The sequence below is a fragment of the Gorilla gorilla genome, chromosome 9 (genome assembly GCF_029281585.2).
Source record: "Gorilla gorilla gorilla isolate KB3781 chromosome 9, NHGRI_mGorGor1-v2.1_pri, whole genome shotgun sequence".
NCBI classification, from domain to species: Eukaryota; Metazoa; Chordata; class Mammalia; order Primates; family Hominidae; genus Gorilla; species Gorilla gorilla.
Genome location: NC_073233.2, coordinates 25,654,618 through 25,674,791, shown reverse-complemented (window position 1 = coordinate 25,674,791; position 20,174 = coordinate 25,654,618). Strand labels below are relative to the sequence as shown.

Sequence of the window (20,174 nt, the reverse complement as noted above, 5' to 3'; positions counted from 1 at the left end):
TTGGTAGTGAAAAAAAATCAGGTACTGTTTAAGATACCAGTTTTTATGAATGTGCAAGTGGGAGGCTGGGTAGGTAAAGGAGAGGACGGTTTTTGCAGTCAGTCTGAGCTGGGCTTGAATCGCATATCTGCCATTTCCTGGCTGCATGACTTTGAGGAAGTTACTTTGTCCATCTGGTCCTCAGTTTTCCCACCTATGAAATGGAAATAATGATGTCCTCTTTTAGGGTCAGTGGAGAGATTGAGATGATGTCTGTAAAACCTTTACAGGTGTTTGTCACATGGAAAGCAGTAAGTGTTAATGATGATTTATTAGCATCCCCAAGCACTGCTGCTATTACATAAATTACAAATTTTTTGGGAGACAGTTTTTAAGCTTTTTCAGAAATGTTCTTTAGGCTGGGCACAGTGGCTCATGCCTGTGATCTCAGCACTTTGGGAGGCCAAGGTGGGTGGATCACTTGAGCTCAGGAGACCGGCCTGGGAAACATGATGAAACCCTTTCCCTACAAAACGTACAAAACTTAGTCAGGCTTAATGGTACGTGCTTGTAGTCCCAGCTACTCAGGAGGCTGAGGCGAGAGGCTCACTTGAGCCCGGGAGGCAGAGGTTGCAGTGAGCTGAGACCCCACCACTGCACTCCAGCCTGCATAATAGAGTGAGACCCTGTCTCAAAGAAAAAAAAGTTCTTTAATATATATACATACATATATATGCACGTCGTGTATATATATCCTTTAACTAAATGTATTATGATTTTAGAAATACATACTGAGGAAAAAAGAGATAAAGAGATTTAGCTGACGGAATGTTCATCCTGCTATTGACTCTAATAGAAAATAAGAAAATCTAAACGTCCTAAAATAGGGATTAGTAAAATAAATCATGCTACACCCATAAAATGGATAATCACTCTTCATATCACTGCCAAAGAGGAATGTTTATTGATGAAAATATGTGTTCATAGTTAAATCAGGGGAGGCACAGGAAGCCAGTTACCCGTTTGTAAAGTATAAACCATATTTATTTTGTTAAAAATATTTTGTACCTGTGTATGTGTATATATACAAACTCATACACACACACACACACAGAGAGAGAGAGAGAGAAAGAGAGAAAATGTTCTGAAAATATGACCAAAGTTTTTTTTTTTAATTTTTAATCTTCAACTTTTATTTTAAGTTCAGGGGTACATGTGGAGCATGTGCAGGTTTGTTACATAGGTAAACATGTGTCCCGGTGGTTTGCTGCACAGATCATCCCATCATCTAGGTATTAAGCCCAGCATCCATTGGCTGTTCTTCCCTATGTTCTCCCTCCTCCCACTCCCCATCTGGCTCTACCCATCCAGCTAAGCTGCTGGATCAGAGTTCCTTCTGCAGCAACTCTCAGCAGCAGCACGCTGAGCAATAAGATGAAGGCAGGGCTGTGATTTTTCACAGAACTGGAGATCAGTTTGGGGAGTACTGAGCTACAAACAAAGCCAGAATTGCATTTTGGAGAAAGAGAGGGAGGGGAAAAGTTACAAAAAAGAAGAAAAAAGGAAAGACAGACAAAAAATACATATATTAGCAAAGGATCACTATCCTGGTCTTACCCATATTCTCCCTTTATGATTGAAGCCTATACTTATTCCACAACAAGCCCCTAGACTATAGTTGCAGGATCCCCTGTCATCTCCATGCAGAGTCCATGCAAATTCCAAGTGGGGGGGGGAACATGCTTTGATCATGGCTGGGCAAGGCAGAAGGGTAATGCTGTCCTAAGAATGGAAGGCCCTGATGGAAGTTTGAAGGCATGTCTTTGAGACTCTCAAGAACGTTCCTACAGACTCCTGCAAAACATGAAGCAGATGCCCATAATAAAATGGTATCCTGCTGGATCTCTGATGGAAGAAACAAACCTTGAAGCAAAAGAACCTCTACATTAGATGGACCATTTCAGCTTAATGGTAAAAGAGAAAGCAGTAAATGCAAAATTGGAAGAATAATAATAAAATCCTCAAAACAGCCTGACTTGGACGGTCTGTATTTATTCATTTAATTCAACAAATGCTATGTGTATCTTAATGTGCTGGGCCTATGAGAGTTACCAAGAAGTCTAGGACAAGGTCAATCCTCATGAGCTCACCATCTAATGGATATGTTTCTTCAGGTTCCTTCATGCAGCAGATTGAGTTTTCCAAAAGTAATCAGCCACATAATAGTTCTGTTCACACATCTTTCAAAACCTTGCTACTCCTCTATCAAAAAGGGGAGTCTATTTCCCCTTCTTTAGTGTCTGGATGGGCCTTTGTGACTGTCTTGACAAGTAGAATGTAGCAAAACTGAAGCTGCACATCTTCTGAGGCTAGATCTTAAAAGATGGTGCTTTCCACCTGGTTCTTTTTGGAAGGACCCTCACTTGCGGTTTGGCAGAGGCAGTGCCATCATGCTGTGAAGAAGCTCAAACTAGTCCATACAGAGAGACTTGTAGAGAGACCTATGTGGAGAGCAACTGAGGCCCCCAGCCTCAGGCCAGCCTCCGTCACCAGATATGGGAGTGGGCGGGCCTTCAGATGGGTGTAGCCTCTAGCCTTCAGGTCTTCTGGCTGAGGCTCTAGACATCATGGAGCAGCAACAAGTCACCCCTGCTGTGCCTTGTCTGAATTTATGACCCATAGAATCTATAAGCTTGATAAATCGTCTTATCCTAAATTTTGGAGTAATCTGTTACTCAGCTATAGTAAGTGGAACATCTTGGTCTCTTGAAGTTTAGAGCCAGGCAGACCTGTTTTTAAATCCCGGCCCTGAGATTTTCCAGTTGCAGGAGGCTGGCAAAGTTATTTAATCTGTGTGAGCCTCACCTTTCCTCTCTGTAAAATGGGTGTAACATCTACCTTGCGTGGCTGCCTTGACAAATAAATGCTACAATGTGTATAAAGCAGCTAGCCTGGTACTGTAGAAACAGAGAGAAAATGCTGTGGGCAGTCTGGGAGAGGATTCATCCTTAAGGACTAGAGTTGTCAGATAAGCATCCTTGAAACAGGTGAGATGAGCATGACCTGGAAGAGTCTGGCCAGGAAGAGAGGAGATGCAGGGCTTCCAGGTGGGCCCGGAGGGGCATCCCCCTGGAGGGATCCCCTCCCACCTTGTGGGCCAGGTCTAGATGGCCTTGCCTGGCTCCCTGCCCCTAAGCCCTGCAGTCTAATCCAGCGGCCACTTGACAGTTATTTGGAGCTTCTGCTTTGTTCTGGAAACAATTCTGGCCCAAGCCAAGGGAAGAGTAATTTTGATGCCCTAGTGACAGTTCCTGCCCACTCTGTCCAACTTCTCCAGGAAACAGCTGACCAAGGCAGCTGCTGAGAATCCAGGAAAAAAATCCCGGCAACTGCCCAGGGACTCTCCCACCTCTCTGACCTCCCACCCACTTCTGACCTGAGCTTTGCCCCGCTTCCATCCCTGTACCTGCTCTGTGCATTTGTGGAAGGATCTTGGCTTCCCCAGCCTGAATTTAAATGCCCTCTGAGGACTCTGGCTCCTCCCCAGTTTTCTGGTTCTTCCTGCCCGAACCTACCCTCGAAATCAGCCTAACCATACTAATAATAAGCAGCTACCATTTATTGACCACCCATGCCAGGCAATTCCTCACATTATCTCCTGTAAACTCCAGCAGCCTTCTGAGGCTCGTATCAATAGTACCATTTAAGATGAAGAAACGAATGTCACTCAGAGAAATTAATTAATTAGCCCAAGGACACAAAGGAGATAGTGATAAAGACTCTGGGATTCCCCCAAGTCAGCATATTCTTTATTTTTATTTTTATTTTTTGAAACGAAGTCTTGCTCTGTCACTCAGGCCGGAGTGCAGTGGCACGATCTCAGCTCACTGCAACCTCCGCCTCCTGGGTTCAAGTGATTCTCCTGCCTCAGCCTCTTGAGTAACTGGGACTACAGGTGTGCGCCACCATGCCCAGCTAATTTTTGTATTTTTAGTAGAGACAGGGTTTCACTATGTTGGCTAGGCTGGTCTCGAACTCCTGACCTCAGGTGATCTGCCCATCTCGGCCTCCCAAAGTGCTGGGATTACAGGTGTGAGCCACTGCGCCCGGCCCAAATCTGCATCTTCTTAACCCTGGTATCACACTCGCTAACTCAGCCTACTTAGCATGCACACACTCACCTTACAGCCTGCAGTTGTACCACATCATTCCTCACTGCCTCCTTCCACCTCTGGCCTGAACTACTTCCCTGAGAGCCTGCAAGAAGCTGTCTGGACACTGTCCCTCTGGCACTGCCTGCTTGTCTTAGTTCCTTTCTTGGCAGCCAGGACCCTCATCTCCAACAGCCAGGTTACCTAGGATGACGCACGTGCTTGAAGTGGATCTGCTGCAGGTGATGGGAAGAAGATGGGCTAGGATGGGAGAACTACCACAATGTCTCAAGAATGTAGAGGCAGGCTCTGGGGCTTGGCCTTCCCAGTCCTGGCCTTTCCTGAGACGTCACTGCAGGGCATCTTGTAATCAGCCAGACCTGTAGATAAGACCAGCAGCCCAGAAATTCTCAGATTCATGGTTTTTACGGGGTGGAGAAAGAAAGTGTCCCTGACATTCCAGGCAGTCCTTCTCAGTTACTGCTGCTAATTATCAAAGCAATTGTCAAGCTATTTACTGGAAACTGCCCCCCTCATTACAACTAAGTTAGAAAGTTACCTCCAACTATCAGGAATCTGAGACAACTAGACGAAGTAACATGGAAGGTGTTTAATAACTGTTTGAATGAATGAATGAATGAATGAATGAATGAATGAATGAATGAATGAATGGATGAATGAATGTGTGAATGCACGCGTGCATGAACAAGCTCACTGCAAGCTCCACGAGGACAGATGCCAGATCTGCTTTGCCTGTCTCTATACTTCCAGTTTCCAGCACTGTCTCCTGTAATAAATTATTTGGGGGATGGGGATTATTATAGTTTGGGGTGAAGTGATAAAGACCTGGTCCTCAGGGGTGGCAGAAGGAAGGGGAAGATGAAAGAGGCCCTGAGAAGGAAAAAAAAAAAAAAAAGGCAAACCAGATGACAGATTTAGTCATGGATGGTGGAGGAAAGAGAAAAAGACTAGGATGTCCCTGAGTTTAGAGTGTAGGATACCAGAAGACACAGGAGGCTCTGGCCCATCAGGCAGGGGACGAAAGGGGACGATTATTAAAAGGGGCACAGGCCCAGTGTCAGCATCAGTGGATATTTGTCAGAGGACAGGAAGGAAGGCACACTGAGCTCCAGGGGCTTTAAGGATCTCACAGGACAATGTCTAGCAGGTAGCTGACTAGAGAGGGCCACCCCCCAGGAAGTCCTCTGCAGAAGTGATAATTGAGGCTGGCAGAGAAGGGAGGGGAGGAAGGAAGTCACTGGGGAGGAGGAGGTGAAGTGCCAAAGAGGTGGGCACGTTTAGCAGGAGAGGAAAATGCTCAACTGGCACGTGGTGACCATTTTCTGTGAGAAGAAGAGCTTGCCATGTGAGGGAGGGGACTGGCATGATGCTGTAAGGGGCCATTGACCAAAGTTGCAGAATCCCTAACTAAAGCTACAGGGACCCCAAGACCACAGGAACAAGCAGAGACTGTGGGAAGAGACCCAGTGGGTAGAGGAAGGGAAGTGTGAAAGGCAGTCAAGTCAGAAAGGCCAAAAGCAGTATCAAAAGATCAAAGCCAGTCTGGGAAAGAAAGGAGAGCTGGGTCAGGGAATTAGAGGGCCAACCGAGAAAGGCTGGACAACTGTTTAGGGTATAGGAGCTCAAAAGACCAGACAGGAGGAATGGCCTCAAAGAGAAAGACCAGGACCAGGGAGACAAAACCATAGGGATGCAAATTCCAGCCCAACAGCAAGTATTTTTTACATCCAAAGATGGGACAGAGTAACAAAGATGTGAATTTCCCCCTCACTTGGGGTATTTGACCCAAGGCTGGATGCCCATTGGAAGGGATGCACAGAGCACACTGGCTTCATCTAGGGTATTGGACAAAGGACCTTTAGGGTCTGTCCTGCCCTGAGACTCAAATTCTCAGCAGCCATCCTGTCACTCTTCAGTATGTCTATCACCCTTCATTCCTGTTCAGCACAGCCTTTTCACCAGCTCATATCTTCCTTTTTACCCATTAATTTATAATCTCACTCCCCACCTCCAGCCACCATATTATTATCTATTACTACAAAACAAATTGTTTTGGGCTGCTTATTTATTTGTGTCTTCCCAAAATTCATATATTGAAGCCCTAATTCCCAATAGGAGGTGGGGCTTTTGGGAGTGATTCAATTTAGATGAGGTCATAAGGGAAGAGCCCCCATGATGGGATTAACATCCTTCTAAGAAGAGAAAGATGGCCGGGCGCAGTGGCTCATGCCTGTCATCCCAGCACTTTGGGAGGCCAAAGCAGGAGGATCACATGAGGTCAGGAGTTAGAGACCCAACCTGGCCAACATGGTGAAACCCCATCTCTACTAAAAATACAAAAAAATTAGCCGGGTGTGATGGCACACATCAGTAATCCCAGCTACTTGGGAGGCTGAGGTGGGAGGATTGCTTGAACCCAGGAGGTGGAGGCTGCAGTGAGATGAGATCATCACACTGCACTCTAGCCTGGGCGATGGAGCGAGACTCCATCTTAAAAAAAAAAAAAAAGAAGACACTAAAGCTCTGTGTCTTTCACTCATGTGAGGACACAGTAAGAAGGTGGCTATCTATAAGCCAGGAACAGGGCCCTCACCAGACACTGGTTCTGGCAGCACCCTAATCTCAGAGTTCCCAGCCTCCAGAACCATGTGAGATAAATGTTTGTTCTTAAGCCACCTAGTCAATTGTATTTTGTTTTAGCACTCAGAACTGACTAAGCCAGAAATTGCCCCAAAACTTAACAACTTAACATTAAAAACATTTACTATCTCACAGTTTCTGTGGGCCAGGAATCCAGGAGTGGCTAGCTAGAACCTATGGCTTTGAGTCTCACAGGCTGCAATCAAGGTTTTGGCTGGGGCTACAGGTGCCCTCAAGCCTCCACTAGAAAGATCTGCTTCCTAGCTCACCCCTGTGGACACTGGAGTGACGCCTCAGTTTCTCATGAGCTATTGGTCAGAGGCCACCCTCAGTTCCTTGCCACGTAGGCCTCTCCATAGAGCATCTCACAACAGGGCAGCAAGCTTCATCAGAGCAAGTGAGAGGGCAAGAGACAGAGAATGCTGTTGAGATAAAAGGCAGTCTTTTGTAGCCCAATCAGAAGTGACATCCCATCACTTTTGCCGTATTCTATTTCTCAGAAGCAAGTCTCTAGGTCCACACCACATTCAAGAGCTAGGCTGTGAGTGCCAGGAGTCATGGTTCTTATTGAGAACCACATCAGCAGCCTCATGCCATGCTCCTGCACCCACCCATCCCCAAGGGCAAGCTCCATGACAGCAGAAACCTCATCTGTCTTGTTCTCCACCCTACCCCAGTACCTCACTCCTGGTAGATGTTTGATATCTATTTTTTAAGGAATAAACAAAGTAACCAAACTATAAGCTCCAGGAGCTCCCAGTATTGCATCCTTGAATACATGCCTGTATTTTTTTTCAAATTTTATTTTTAATTGACAAGTAATTGTATATATATATGGGATACAATCTGATGTTTTGATATATGTACACAATATGATATGATTAAATCAAACTAATTAACATTTCCATCACCTCACATACTTATCATTCTGGGAGGAGTGTGAACATTTAAAATCTACTCTCAGCAATTTTGCAATATACATTACTAAATGCTTGTTGAATGAATGAATGATCTGAATGTCCTTTGGTGAACATTTGACACAGTCCCTAAATCACTAGATTAAAAAAATGTAGGAAACTGAGTGGCTTCATGAGTACCATGAAAAATAAGAGTTTTTCAGATATAATTACCCATAAATCCTCATTCCAAACCACGTGTCCATGGGGCCATTTTGCAGATGCTTAAATGACTTAGGAATCTCCCTGGAAGATATGTGGGAAGAGAGCTTGCTGTCACTAGAGAAAGGAATGGAAAGCAGACCTTTATCCTCTTACCAGGTTGTGGCAGGGGCTCCAGAGAGTTTACATTTTAAATTTGCATAATTGTTTCCCCTTGACTGGCTCCCCTTCCTGCTAAGGCTGGTGTCCTGGAGATGCATGTCCGAATTACAAGTATATTGCCAACGCAGATCAGATCTGTGCATCACTGCTGCTGCTGCTGCTGCAGTCAGCTGATTGGCAAGCCTATTAAAATACAAAGAGAGCCCCAAATGAGCAACTTTGGGGACCTGGAGGGGGAGGCTGGTAAGAACATGTCTTTCCCACCCCCACCCCACCTCTACCACAGCTGTTAATTGCAAAGGGGAGCCTTGATAAATGAAAGTGAAAACAGATACACAACTCTACCGGTGTTTATTAAAGAAATAGCAAATGGCAAGATGCCAGCACGGATAAGCTTCACTATAATCAGTGTGTTTATTTCACCAAAAAAAAAAAAAAAAAAAAAAAAAAAGCTCGTCTGGGCTGCTTTTAGGGCTGATAAACTCATTATGCAAAGTTTCAGCCTCCATAGAACTGAGGCTTTTCTATATGTTAATTCATTTCAGTAAATAATTAGTGTGTTTGGCTGAGGAAACACATGTCTCCATAATTTAATAATCGGGAGGGTTATTACATGTGATTAATAGGAGTCATAAACTAACACTGAGAGTTTAAAACCATTTTTTTCCACTTTGAACAGATATAATAAAGAAGGCTGATGGGAAGGTAGGGAACATTCTCCTCCCCTTCACCCCTACCCCCTTCTCCTTTTCTTTTTAGAGTTGGGAAAGCAGTGCTCAGAACAGGAGAGGTTGTCTTTCTTCCCCACCGGAGGTCTAACTCTGATACATGGTCTGCTTCTCTTTGGAGCTTTGAAATGTGCCTCAGTGTGTCTAAGTGTGTCTGTATGTAAGAGGTGAGAAAGGAAGAAGAAAGAGAAGAAGAAATGGAAGAGGACTAAAAAGAGAGACAAAGAGAGAGGAAAGAACTTGAGAGACTGGTTCCTCCAGGCCAGAGGCTCCCAAATGCCCATCTGAGCCCGGACCTGTCTGTTCACTGTGGATCAGTGAAGTTTACCCCAATCCTCAGTGAAATGGGAAAAAAATTAGAACAATGTAGTAACTTTTTCATAGAACCAATATGTATCCAATGATTTAAAATTCTAGGATCACCCTTCACACAATTGAAGTGTTTAAATGCCCTTTTACGAAATAACAATTGTTGGTAATATCTTTCTCCATCTCCTTACTCGGAAAAATGAAAAGCTGGCAGCTTTTAACCACTTCCCCACAATATTTTTTGGCATTTTTAGTTTAGAAATGTATTAATACCAAGTCTGTAAAGCTTCAAAGTCCTTAGAATCAGAGAGAACTATTTGGTCTCAAGAGTAAAACCACCCTGAGCCAGATTTCCAAATCTGATTTTTCTGGGCTACTTCCTTGTTCAGAAAACGGGTGAAGTCATTAACCTACATATTAATCAGCAATTCAAAAATATTAATTGAGCATCTACCGTGTAATAACCACTATTCTTAGCACTGATGATAAAGCAGCTGATGTATTTTAGTAAACCATCATCTATTTTGTTGCAGGAGTGTTAGTTACCCCTATAAATGTAGATATTTCCTATATGTGACTGCTATAGTTTGGATGTTTGTCCCCCAAACCTCATGTTGAAATTTGATCTCCTGTGTTGGAGGTGGGGCCTAATGGGAGGTGTTGGGTCATGGGGATGGATCCCTCGTGAATGGCTTGGTGCCCCCTTGAGGTAATGAGTTCTCTGTTAGCTCCCAGGAGAACTGATCGTTATAAAAAGCCTGGCACATCCCTCATCTCCCTTGCTTCCTGTCTCACCACATGACCTCTGCACACACCAATTCCCCTTCCCCTTCTGCAGTGAGTGGAGACAGCCTGAGACCTTCACCAGAAGCCATCAACAGATGCCAGCTCCATGCTTCTTGTACAGCCTGCAGAACTGTCAGCCAAATGAACCTCTTTTCTTTATAAATCATCCAGGCTCAGGTATACCTGAGTCCATAGCAACACAAATGGACTAAGACAGTGACTGAGGCAACATCTACAGTGCCTGGTTCTTACACGGGATCAACACATATTTGTTACCTAAATTAATAAACATACTACACATGGTTGTTATGAGATAACAGATATGTAGGATCTTTACATATTACAATATTGTTGCCGTTTATCCTGCCAAGAAATGGATCTTTCATGCCCAGGTAGGGCCAGCAGAGAAGTCCTAAGTATCAATAGCTTATAAGAAGCCACCTGAACTGGGCCCATATTATCATTTCAGAAATGTTGGCTACTCTATTAGTCTGTTTTCATGCTGCTGATAAAAACATACCTGAGATGGGTCATTTTTAAAGAAAAAGAAGTTTAATGGACTCACAGTTCCACGTGGCTGGGGAGGCCTCACAATCCTGGCAGAAGGCAAAAGGCACACCATACATGGCAGAAGGCAAGAGAGAATGAGAGCCAGGTGAAAGGGGTTTCTGCTTATAAAATCATCAGATTTTGTGAGACTTATTCACTACCACAAGAACAGTATGGGTGAAACTGCCTCCATGATTCAATTATCTCCCACTGGGTCCCTCCCATGACACTTGGGGATTATGGGAGCTACAATTCAAGATGAAATTTGGGTAGGGACACAGCCAAACTATATCAACTACCCAGCTCCCCTAAATGCCCACCAAGGACCCATTGGCTCTTCCCAGCCCTAGCCCCAGCCCCAGCCCCAGATCCCTGTCTTGATCTTTGACCCCTGATGTCCTGATCTCAGCCATTCTCAGTCCCGACCTTTCCCAGTCCCGCCATCCATGTCTGTTCTGGCCAGAGAGATGCTGGTCTACCAGTCCACCATCCAGCTCAACTAGAATCTGCTTCAGACTGGGACACGTTGGTTTTGGCAGAGGCTGGGGGGCTGGGGCTGCATCTTATCCAACATGCCTCCTCTTTTCTAAGGATATAGTGAATCTAATAAAGTACAAGCTCTGCCACTTTGTAGGCACTAGCATCCTTGGCCAGGATTGCTCTTCCTGTGAAAGTAGCACACCTAGAAGCTTCAGAGAGGTAAAAGCTTCAAACCACATTAACTCATTCAAATATGTTTAATTTGAATCTAATATGCCTAATGTACCTAATATATGCGAGTCATTCTGCTAGGCACTGGGCATACAGCAATGAACAAAGCAGGCAAAGATCTCTGGCCTTGTGATGCTTCATTTCCAGTAGATAGATAGAAATGCATATACAATAAAATGCCAAGGAGTGATCAGTGTTATGGAGAAAAACAAGGCAGGCCAAGGGGGCAAGGTGGCAGAGAGGGCCTCTCTGAGGAGGTACATTTGAGGTAGACAGTGGGGGAAAGGCATATCAGGCAGAGGGAACAGCAAGTGCAAAAGCCCTGAGGCCTAAGTATGCTGGAATGTTTTAGAAATGGCAAAAGGCCAATGAAGTGACATTCCAGGGGCTGCAGAGTGGAAGAGAGAAGACAGTGGGCAGCCAGCTCAATGGCACCTTGTGGCCCATGGTGAGAACTCTGGATCCAACACGTTCAATATTTAGGGAACCAGTGACAAATTTTCTGATAAATTAAAAGCAAGGAGAGGCTTGAGCCAAAACCTGGCCTGGCCCACATAGTCATGAAAGAAGCAGCTCATCTTCAGAGAATTCGTTCCAGCCCTTTCTTCCTCCTGCGCTCTTCAGCCCCGACCTGACACCCTTTGCCCTCACCCCAGGTCTCTTGTCTCTCCTTTGCACTATTCATTTGGTCACTGACTCATCAGCAAACAATCCTGGAGGTAGGGGATGAGAATCATGTGCTAAGCACCATGTCATGGCCAGGATTGGTTACTGGGATATACACAATCAGAAGGCAGCCTGGCTTGAGATCATACTGGACATGGGCTCAGAGGAGCTGATTCTATCCAGCTTTGCCATTTAGCAGGCTTTGTTTTTAAATAGAAACTGCAATAACTGCTCTGCTCTCATGCAGTGCTGAGGAGCCAGTGATGAAACTGGAGTGGCAGTGCTTTAGGTAAACTGTATAGCGAGATGCCCATGTCAGCTGCTCATGCCAAAGTGATTGTAGTCATTAAGCCCTAAACCTCCCTATAGGATCTCGCCCTTGCAGCTAGGTGCCTTCATAAACACCATCTTTCTTACTTCCCTGGGTCCTGGGCCCCAGAAATGTCACACCTCCATTCCCTCCTTCAAACTCCCCTAACCTCACTGTTGCTCAACTCTAGGAAATACTGATCTTTCAGATCCCAGAGGTCACAGAAAACTTGCACAAGTGTAGGGCGTGGCCTCGTGTATGACACACCCAGCACTATGCTAGCACCTTTTGTAGACACATACCTCAACAGCCTCACCCACAGAAAGAACAACACACACTGCACCAAAAGGGCCCTTGGGCAAATGCGTATCCTCTGCTTAGCTGATCAGCTGATCCATGTAATGGGGATGTTTATTCATTCATTCATTCATTCATTCATTCATTCATTCATTTGGTGAGTCATCAAACATTCCTTCAGAGGCTTCCCTGGGCCAGCTCTGTGGTAGGTCCTGAGGCTCCGGCCATGACCTCTATGGCCTGGCCCTGGCGTATGGAGGCCTGAGATCTACCTGGGACAGACTCTGGAAGACTGCTTTATGGCCATGGCCATCTCATCAGCAAGTAGGAGCTATGGGAAACTGCATCCATCTGAGGGGTCAGCGATAGCAAGGCTGCCTCTGAGGTAATGTCTGCGTCACCTCTGTTGGAGACTATGTTTGCCATTTTGAGTGGCCCATGGGACAAATTGCTTTCTCCATAGAAGGGGCCACCTCTGCAGCCCTGTAGTTGATAGTGAGTCAAGTGAGCAGGGATTTCATTCTGCCTTGCCATGCTATGTCAGTTTATGACTTTGGATACAGCACTTCTGCTCCCTGGGCCCTGGGCCCCCAACTGTCAGAGCAAGAATTGCAGAAGACAAACATTCCTACAAACTTCTCTTGTCCTAGACCCATCCTCGTTATGTTTGCTCTATACTCCCCTACCACCTTGATTCACTGCATTTTATTTAACAGTTACCGATGTGATGCTTAGTGTGAGCTGGGACATGCTGTAAGTGCTTACATGAACTAACTCATGAAGTGGGTACTACTGTTATTCCTTAAAGATAAGGAAACTGCAGCACAGTGAAGTACTTACCCACTGTCCCATAACTGGTAAGTGTGGTGCTGGGAGTCTGACCATGCACCCGTCTTCAGAGTTCATTCTCTTAACTACTATGCTATGCTGCTTCCCTTAACAATTTTCTTTAAACAGATTCACTTTTTTAACATTATTTTTAAAAAACCATTATGACCACTGATTGAAAACCTATATGACCTGCCATAAATAGAAGAGACATTAAAATGCATGACTATTACATTTAAAACCCAATAGTCCTCCAAGTGACTCCTAAGATCATCTCTCAGATGACTGGGGACACTTGCGGACACCTGGGGAGGAAGCACTAATGGCTTTTCTGACACTTTAGGTACCTGCAGGCCTCCCAGGAAGAAGCTTGGGGGCAGACAGCCTTTATGCCTCTGTGGCCCTCCTCTCCTGCCTACAATAGTACCACTCAGCAATACGCAAGGTAAAGGCTTCAAGGAACTTGGCTACCACCAGCCTGGGGCTTCAGTGACTCACTGCCAATCCCTGGGCATGATGCATCCACTCAGGGGCTGGTGACAGCCTAGCCAGAGGCTTCCTTTGCTCTCTGCTTTCTGGAGCGACAGCCCACTGGAGGCATGTCCAATCCCTGCCAGAGTAACGGAAAAGTCTCCACTGTCTCCAGTGATGCCAGCAGAAACTGCAAGGGCAAGAGGTGGAGTGGGTGTGGATCCCAGCATGGCTCCTGGGTTTCTGCCAGGAAGGTATTCTGAGGATAGCAATCTGTGAATTCCACCACTCGTGCTCCTGAACCCGCACCAGCTCTTCATTAAAAAACCAAGTCTTGATTAAACAGTTGCAGGCATAGTGGACTTGTCATCATCTTTTGAGGTCTCAGCCTCTTCCCACGGCGTTTGCCCACTTGCTCTGAGCTTCATAAAGCCAAAACTGCCTAGACCTTCTTCCTTCGCACCTTCCTGTAGCCGTGTCATTGTGACTCCACCATGTTCGAGGTACACCTGGTCCAGGGCTCCATGCTGAAGAATGTGTTGGAGGCCCTCGAGGACCTCATCAGTGAGGCCTGCCGGGACATTAGCTCAAGCAGCTGAATGTGCACAGCATAAACTCGTTCTGCATCTCCTCGTGGCAGCTCACCCACTGCTCCAAGGGCTTCAACACGTGCTGCTGCGACTACAACCTGGCCATAGGCATGAATCTATCCAGTATGTTCAAAATACTAAACTGTGCTGGCAATGAAGACGTCATGACGTTATGAGCTGAAGATAATGCAGACAACTTAGCACTAGTATTTGAAGCACTAAATCAGGAGAAAGTTTCGGATTATAAAATGAAGCTAATGGATTTGGATGTTGAACTTGGAATTCCAAAACAAGAGTACAGCTGTGTAGTAAAGATGCCTGCTGGTGAATTTGCATGCATATGCTGAGATCTCAATCATATTGGAGATGTTGTTGTAATTTCCTGTGCAAAAGATGGAGTGAAATTTTCTGCAACTGGAGAACTTGCAAATGGAAACATTAAATTGTCACAAATAAGTAATGTTGATAAAGAGAAGGAAACTGTTGCCATAGAGATGAATGAACTAGTTCAGCTAACTTTTGCACTGATGTACCTGAACTTCTTCACAAAAGCCACTCCACGCTCTTCTACAGTGACGCTCGGTATGTCTGCAGACATATCCCTTGTAGAGTATAACACTGCTAATATGGGACTTTTTTTTTTTTGAAACAGAGTCTCACTCTGTCACCCAGGCTGGAGTGCTTTGGCATGATCTCGGCTCACTGCAACCTCTGCCTCCCAGGTTCAAGCGATTCTCCTGCCTCAGCCTCCTGAGGAGCTGGGACTACAGGCATGTGCCACCATGCCCGAATAATTTTGTATTTTTAGTAGAGACAGGGTTTCACCATGTTGGTCAGGCTGGTCTTGAACTCCTGACCTCAGGTGATCCATCCTCCTTGACCTCCCAAAGTGTTCGGATTACAGGCATAAGCCACCATGCCCGGGCAATATGGGACATTTAAAGTAAATATTACCTGCCTCCCAATATTGAAAATGAAGAAGGATCTTAGGCATTCTTAAAATTCAAGAAAATAAAACTAAGCTCTTTCAGAACTGCTTCTGGGATGCCAGTATATAATAAAGTCTTTTCTGTCACCAAATTTATGCTTCTGAGTACATATGTAAGTATAATTTTCTGTAAATAACCTACTTTTCTCTATTCTCTATAATTTCTTTTTTATTATTACACTTTAAGTTCTGGGATACTTGTGCAGAACATGCAGGTTTGTTACATAGGTATACATATGCCATGGTGGTTTGCTGCACCCATCAACCCGTCATCTAGATTTTAAACCACACAAGCATTAGGTATTTGTCCTAATGTTCTTCCTCTGCTTCCCCCAACCCCCCAACAGGCCCCAGTGTGTGATGTTCCCCTCCCTGTGTCCATGTGTTCTCATTGTTCAACTCCCACTTATGAGTGAGAACATGTGGTGTTTGCTTTTCTGTTCCTGTGTTAGTTTGCTTAGGATAAAGGTTTCCAGCTTCATCCATGTCCCTGCAAAGGACAAGAACCCATCCTTTTTTATGGCTGCACAGTATTTCATGGTGTATGTGTGCCACATTTTCTTTATCCAGTCTATCACTGATGGGCATTTGGGTTGGTTCTGTCTTTGCTATTGTGAACAGTGCTGCAATAAACATATGTGTGTGTGTGTCTTTATAGTAGAATGATTTATAATCCTTTGGTTATACACCCAGTAATGGGACTGCTGGGTCAAATGGTATTTCTGGTTCTAGATACTAGAGGAATCGCCACATTGTCTTCCACACTGGATGAACTAATGTACACTCCCATCAACAGTGTAAATTCATTCCTATTTCTCCACATCCTCTCCAGCATCTGTTGTTTCCTGACTTTTTAACGATTGCCATTTTAACTGGCGTGAGACGGTATCTCATTGTGGTTTTGATTTGCATTTCTCTAATGACCAGAGATGATGAGCTTTTTTTCATATGTTTTTTGGCCACATAAATGTCTTCTTTTGAGAAGTGTCTGTTCATATCCTTCACCCACTTTTTGATGGGGTTGTTTTTTCTTGTAAATTTGTTTGAGTTCTTTGTAGATTCTGGATATTAGCCCTTTGTCAGATGAGTAGATTGCAAAAATTTTCTTCCATTCTGTAGGTTGCCTGTTCACTCTAATAATAGTTTCTTTTGCTGTGCAGAAGCTCTTTAGTTTAATTAGATCCTGTTTGTCAATTTTGGCTTTGGTTGCAATTGCTTTTGGTGTTTTAGTCATGAAGTCTTTCCCCATGCCTATATCCTGCATGGTATTGCCTAGGTTTTCTTCTAGGGTTTTTATGGTTTTGGGTTTTACATTTAAGTCTTTAATCCATCTTGAGTTAATTTTTGTATAAGGGTGTAAGGAAAGGGTCCAGTTTCTGTTTCCTCCACATGGCTAGCCAGTTTTCCCAGCACCATTTATTAAGTAGGGAAGCCTTTCCCCATTGCTTGTTTTTGTCAGGTTTGTCGAAGATCAGTGGTTGTAGATGTGCGGTGTTGTTTCTGAGGCCTCTGTTCTGTTCCATTGGTCTATATGTCGGTTTTGGTCCAAGTACCATGCTGTTATGGCTACTGTAGGCTGTTATGGCTACTGTAACCTTGTAGCATAGTTTGAAGTCAGGTAGCATGATGCCTCCAGCTTTGTTCTTTTTGCTTAGGATTGTCTTGGCTATGTGGGCTCTTTTTTGGTTCCATATGAAAGTTAAAGTAGTTTTTTCTAATTCTGTGAAGAAAGGCAATGGTAGCTTGATGGGAATAGCACTGAATCTATAAATTACTTTGGGCAGTATGGCCATTTTAACAATATTGATGCTTCCTATCCATGAGCATGGAATTTTTTTCCATTTGTTTGTGTCCTCTCTTATTCCCTTGGGCAGTGGTTTGTAGTTCTCCCAAAAGAGGTCATTCACACACCTTGTAAGTTGTATTCCTAGGTATTCTCTTTGTAGCAATTGTGAATGGGAGTTCACTCATAATTTGGCTGTTTGTCTATTATTGGTGTATAGGAATGCTTGTGATTTTTGCACATTGATTTTGTATCCTGAGACTTTGCTGAAGTTGCTTATCAGCTTAAGGAGTTTTTGAGCTGAGACAATGGGGTTTTCTAAATATACAATAATGTCATCTGCAAACAGAGACAATTTGACTTCCTCTCTCCCTATCTGAATATGCTTTATTTCTTTCTCTTACCTGATTGCCCTGGCCAGAACTTCCAATACTATGCTGAGTAGGAGTGGTGAGAGAGGGCATCCTTGTCTTGTGCTGGTTTTCAAAGGGAATGTGCCCAGCTTTTGCCCATTCAGTATGATATTGGTTGTGGGTTTGTCATAAATAGCTCTTATTATTTTGAGATATATTCCATCAATATGTAGTTTATTAAGCGTTTTCAGCATGAAGGAGTGTTGAATTTTATCAAAGGCCTTTTCTGCATCTATTGAGATAATCATGTGGCTTTTGTCATTGGTTCTGTTTATGTGATGGATTACATTTATTGATTTGTGTATGTTGAACCAGCCTTGCATCCCAGTGATGAAGCTGACTTGGTCATGGTGGATAAGCTTTTTGATATGCTGCTGGATTCAGTTTGCCAGTATTTTATTGAGGATTTTCACATCAATGTTCATCAGGAATATTGGCTTGAAATTGTCTTTTTCTGTTGTGTCTCTGCCAGGTTTTGGTATCAGGATGATGCTGGCTTCATAAAATGAGTCAGGGAAGAGCCCCTCTTTTTCTACTGTTTGGAATAGTTTCAGAAACAATGGTACCAGCTCCTCTTTGTACCTCTGGTAGAATTCAGCTGTGAATCCATCTGGTCCTGGACTTCTTTTGGTTGGTAGGCTATAAATTACTGACTGAATTTCAGAACTTGTTATTGGTCTGTTAAGGGATTTGACTTCTTCCTGGTTTAGTCTTGGGAGGGTATATGTGTCCAGAAATTTATCCGTTTCTTCTAGGTTTTCTAGTTTATTTGCATAGAGGTATTTATAGTATTCTCTGATGGTAGTTTGTATTTCTGTGGGATCAGTGGTGATAACCCCTTTATCATTTTTATTGTGTCTATTTGATTCTTCTCTCTCATCTTCTTCATTAGTCTGGCTAGTGGTCTATCTATTTTGTTAATCTTTTCAGAAAAACAGCTCTTGGATTCACTGATTTTTTTGAAAGGTTTTTCGTGTATCTATCTCCTTCAGTTCTGCTCTGATCTTAGTTATTTCTTGTCTTCTGCTAGCTTTTGAATTTGTTTGCTCCTGCTTCTCTAGTTCTTTTAATTGTGATGTTGGGATATCGATTTTGGATCTTTCCTGTTTTCTGACAAGGGCATTTAGTGCTATAAATTTCACTTTTAACACTGCTTTAGCTGTGTCCCAGAGATTCTGGTACGTTGTGTCTTTGTTCTCATTGGTTCCAAAGAACTTATTTATTTCTGCCTTAGTTTCATTATTTACCCAGTAGTCATTCAGGAGCGGGTTGTTCAGTTTCCATGTAGCTGCGTGGTTTTGTATTCTCTATAATTTTTTAAAGAATAAAGTCTAAAGTCAAATCTGGTCTTGTTAATCTAGAACTAACTTTTGCCTTACTTAGAAATATGTCTTGTGATTTTTTTAATACAAAAGGGTCTTGACTCTAAATGCAATTTTAAGAATTGTTTTTGAATTTAAATAAAGTTACCTGAATTTCAGTGCTTTCGTTTGGACCAGGACTGTTGCAAGTATCTACTTAATTATCAGCTAAAGCTACCATTTCATGTAAATGCTTTTTTAGTCTAGAGCACCCTGGTGAAGGTCAAAAATACTTCAAACACAGTAGGGTACCAGTTATTTGGGGGGAATCTGTCAAGCTTATTTTGCTCTTATTCTAACCGTGCTCAAGTAACGAATGGGGAGAGTAAAACAAATCCTATGTATTTCATCATTTTGTCATTTTAGTTAGCAAAAATCAACACTCTTCAGAAGCCTAATGTGCCCAAAGTCTTGTGGACTTTATAAGATTATAGAGGTAGCATTTCTTTTCAGCCTAGGGCATCTTTTACAAGGGCTTTGGACGTTTCAGTAGATGCGTGATGGGGCCCTTGGAGTATGGTTGTGAAAAAAATTCTCTAATATAAATACCCTTTTTTGTGACTTCAATCCCTTAAAGGATTAAGATGTCTTAAATTCCATGGATGTTGGACCCAACCAAGAAAGCAAAAAGGCCCTGAATTTGTAAAGAAAGACTTTAAAACATCCCCAGTAAATGCTGCAAGGTATATTTTGTGTTTGGTAGATTAAATGACTGGTTTCTTTCTTGTATTACTTGGACTGAGTTCTAGTTACTAGACATTACAATTAACTGTATTAAGTAGCTGGTATTCATTTACCTCAGTGTGCTTGTGAGTAGGGAAGGAGGGCTGCAAAGGGGCCCAATGGAACTTTTTGGAGTGATGAAAATATTTTATCTAGATTGGTGATCATTCCAGGAGTGTATGCTTTTTTCAGAACCCATCCAATTATACTTTAATTTGTGTAAATTACACTTTAATAAACCTGACTTTTAAATAACCAAGGTTTTACTTGCATTGGCAGTGGAGGGAGGAAAAGTGAGGAATTGGCACAAGACAAAACGGTCTTCCATTAAACAGTTTTCTTTAACTTGGAGCACACATTCACTTGGGGAAGATGTTTGGGGAACCAAATCATACATGTGCCATTGAGCAGCAGGCTGGGTGCTCAGAGGGCATGGTTGAGTCATAGAGGTAAGAGAAATCGAGCTGGAATCCCCCAAAATGAAGTTTGATTCTTGTCTCTAGCACTTGGGCAAGTGTGTGTGTGACCTCCTCTCTTGGTCTCCATGTCCTCATCTCTAAAATGGGGATGATATCCTGGGCCACCCAGCT

General features: G+C 43.6%; 1 long non-coding RNA gene and 1 pseudogene across 4 annotated transcripts in view; one reads left to right on the top strand and one right to left on the bottom strand.

Moving 5' to 3' along the window:
• LOC109028924 (uncharacterized) overlaps window positions 1-20,174 on the bottom strand; it is a 71,234-nt gene that overhangs the window by 23,388 nt on the left and 27,672 nt on the right. For 3 of the 4 annotated variants that reach the window (XR_010135449.1, XR_008669493.2, XR_008669494.2), the window contains one exon: window positions 8,066-8,254. The exons of the other annotated variant lie outside the window; for it this stretch is intronic. This is a non-coding gene — a long non-coding RNA (uncharacterized lncRNA). The remainder of the gene's footprint in view (window positions 1-8,065; window positions 8,255-20,174) is intronic. 4 annotated transcript variants of the gene reach the window in all.
• On the top strand, window positions 14,221-15,306 carry LOC101150035 (proliferating cell nuclear antigen-like; annotated as a pseudogene).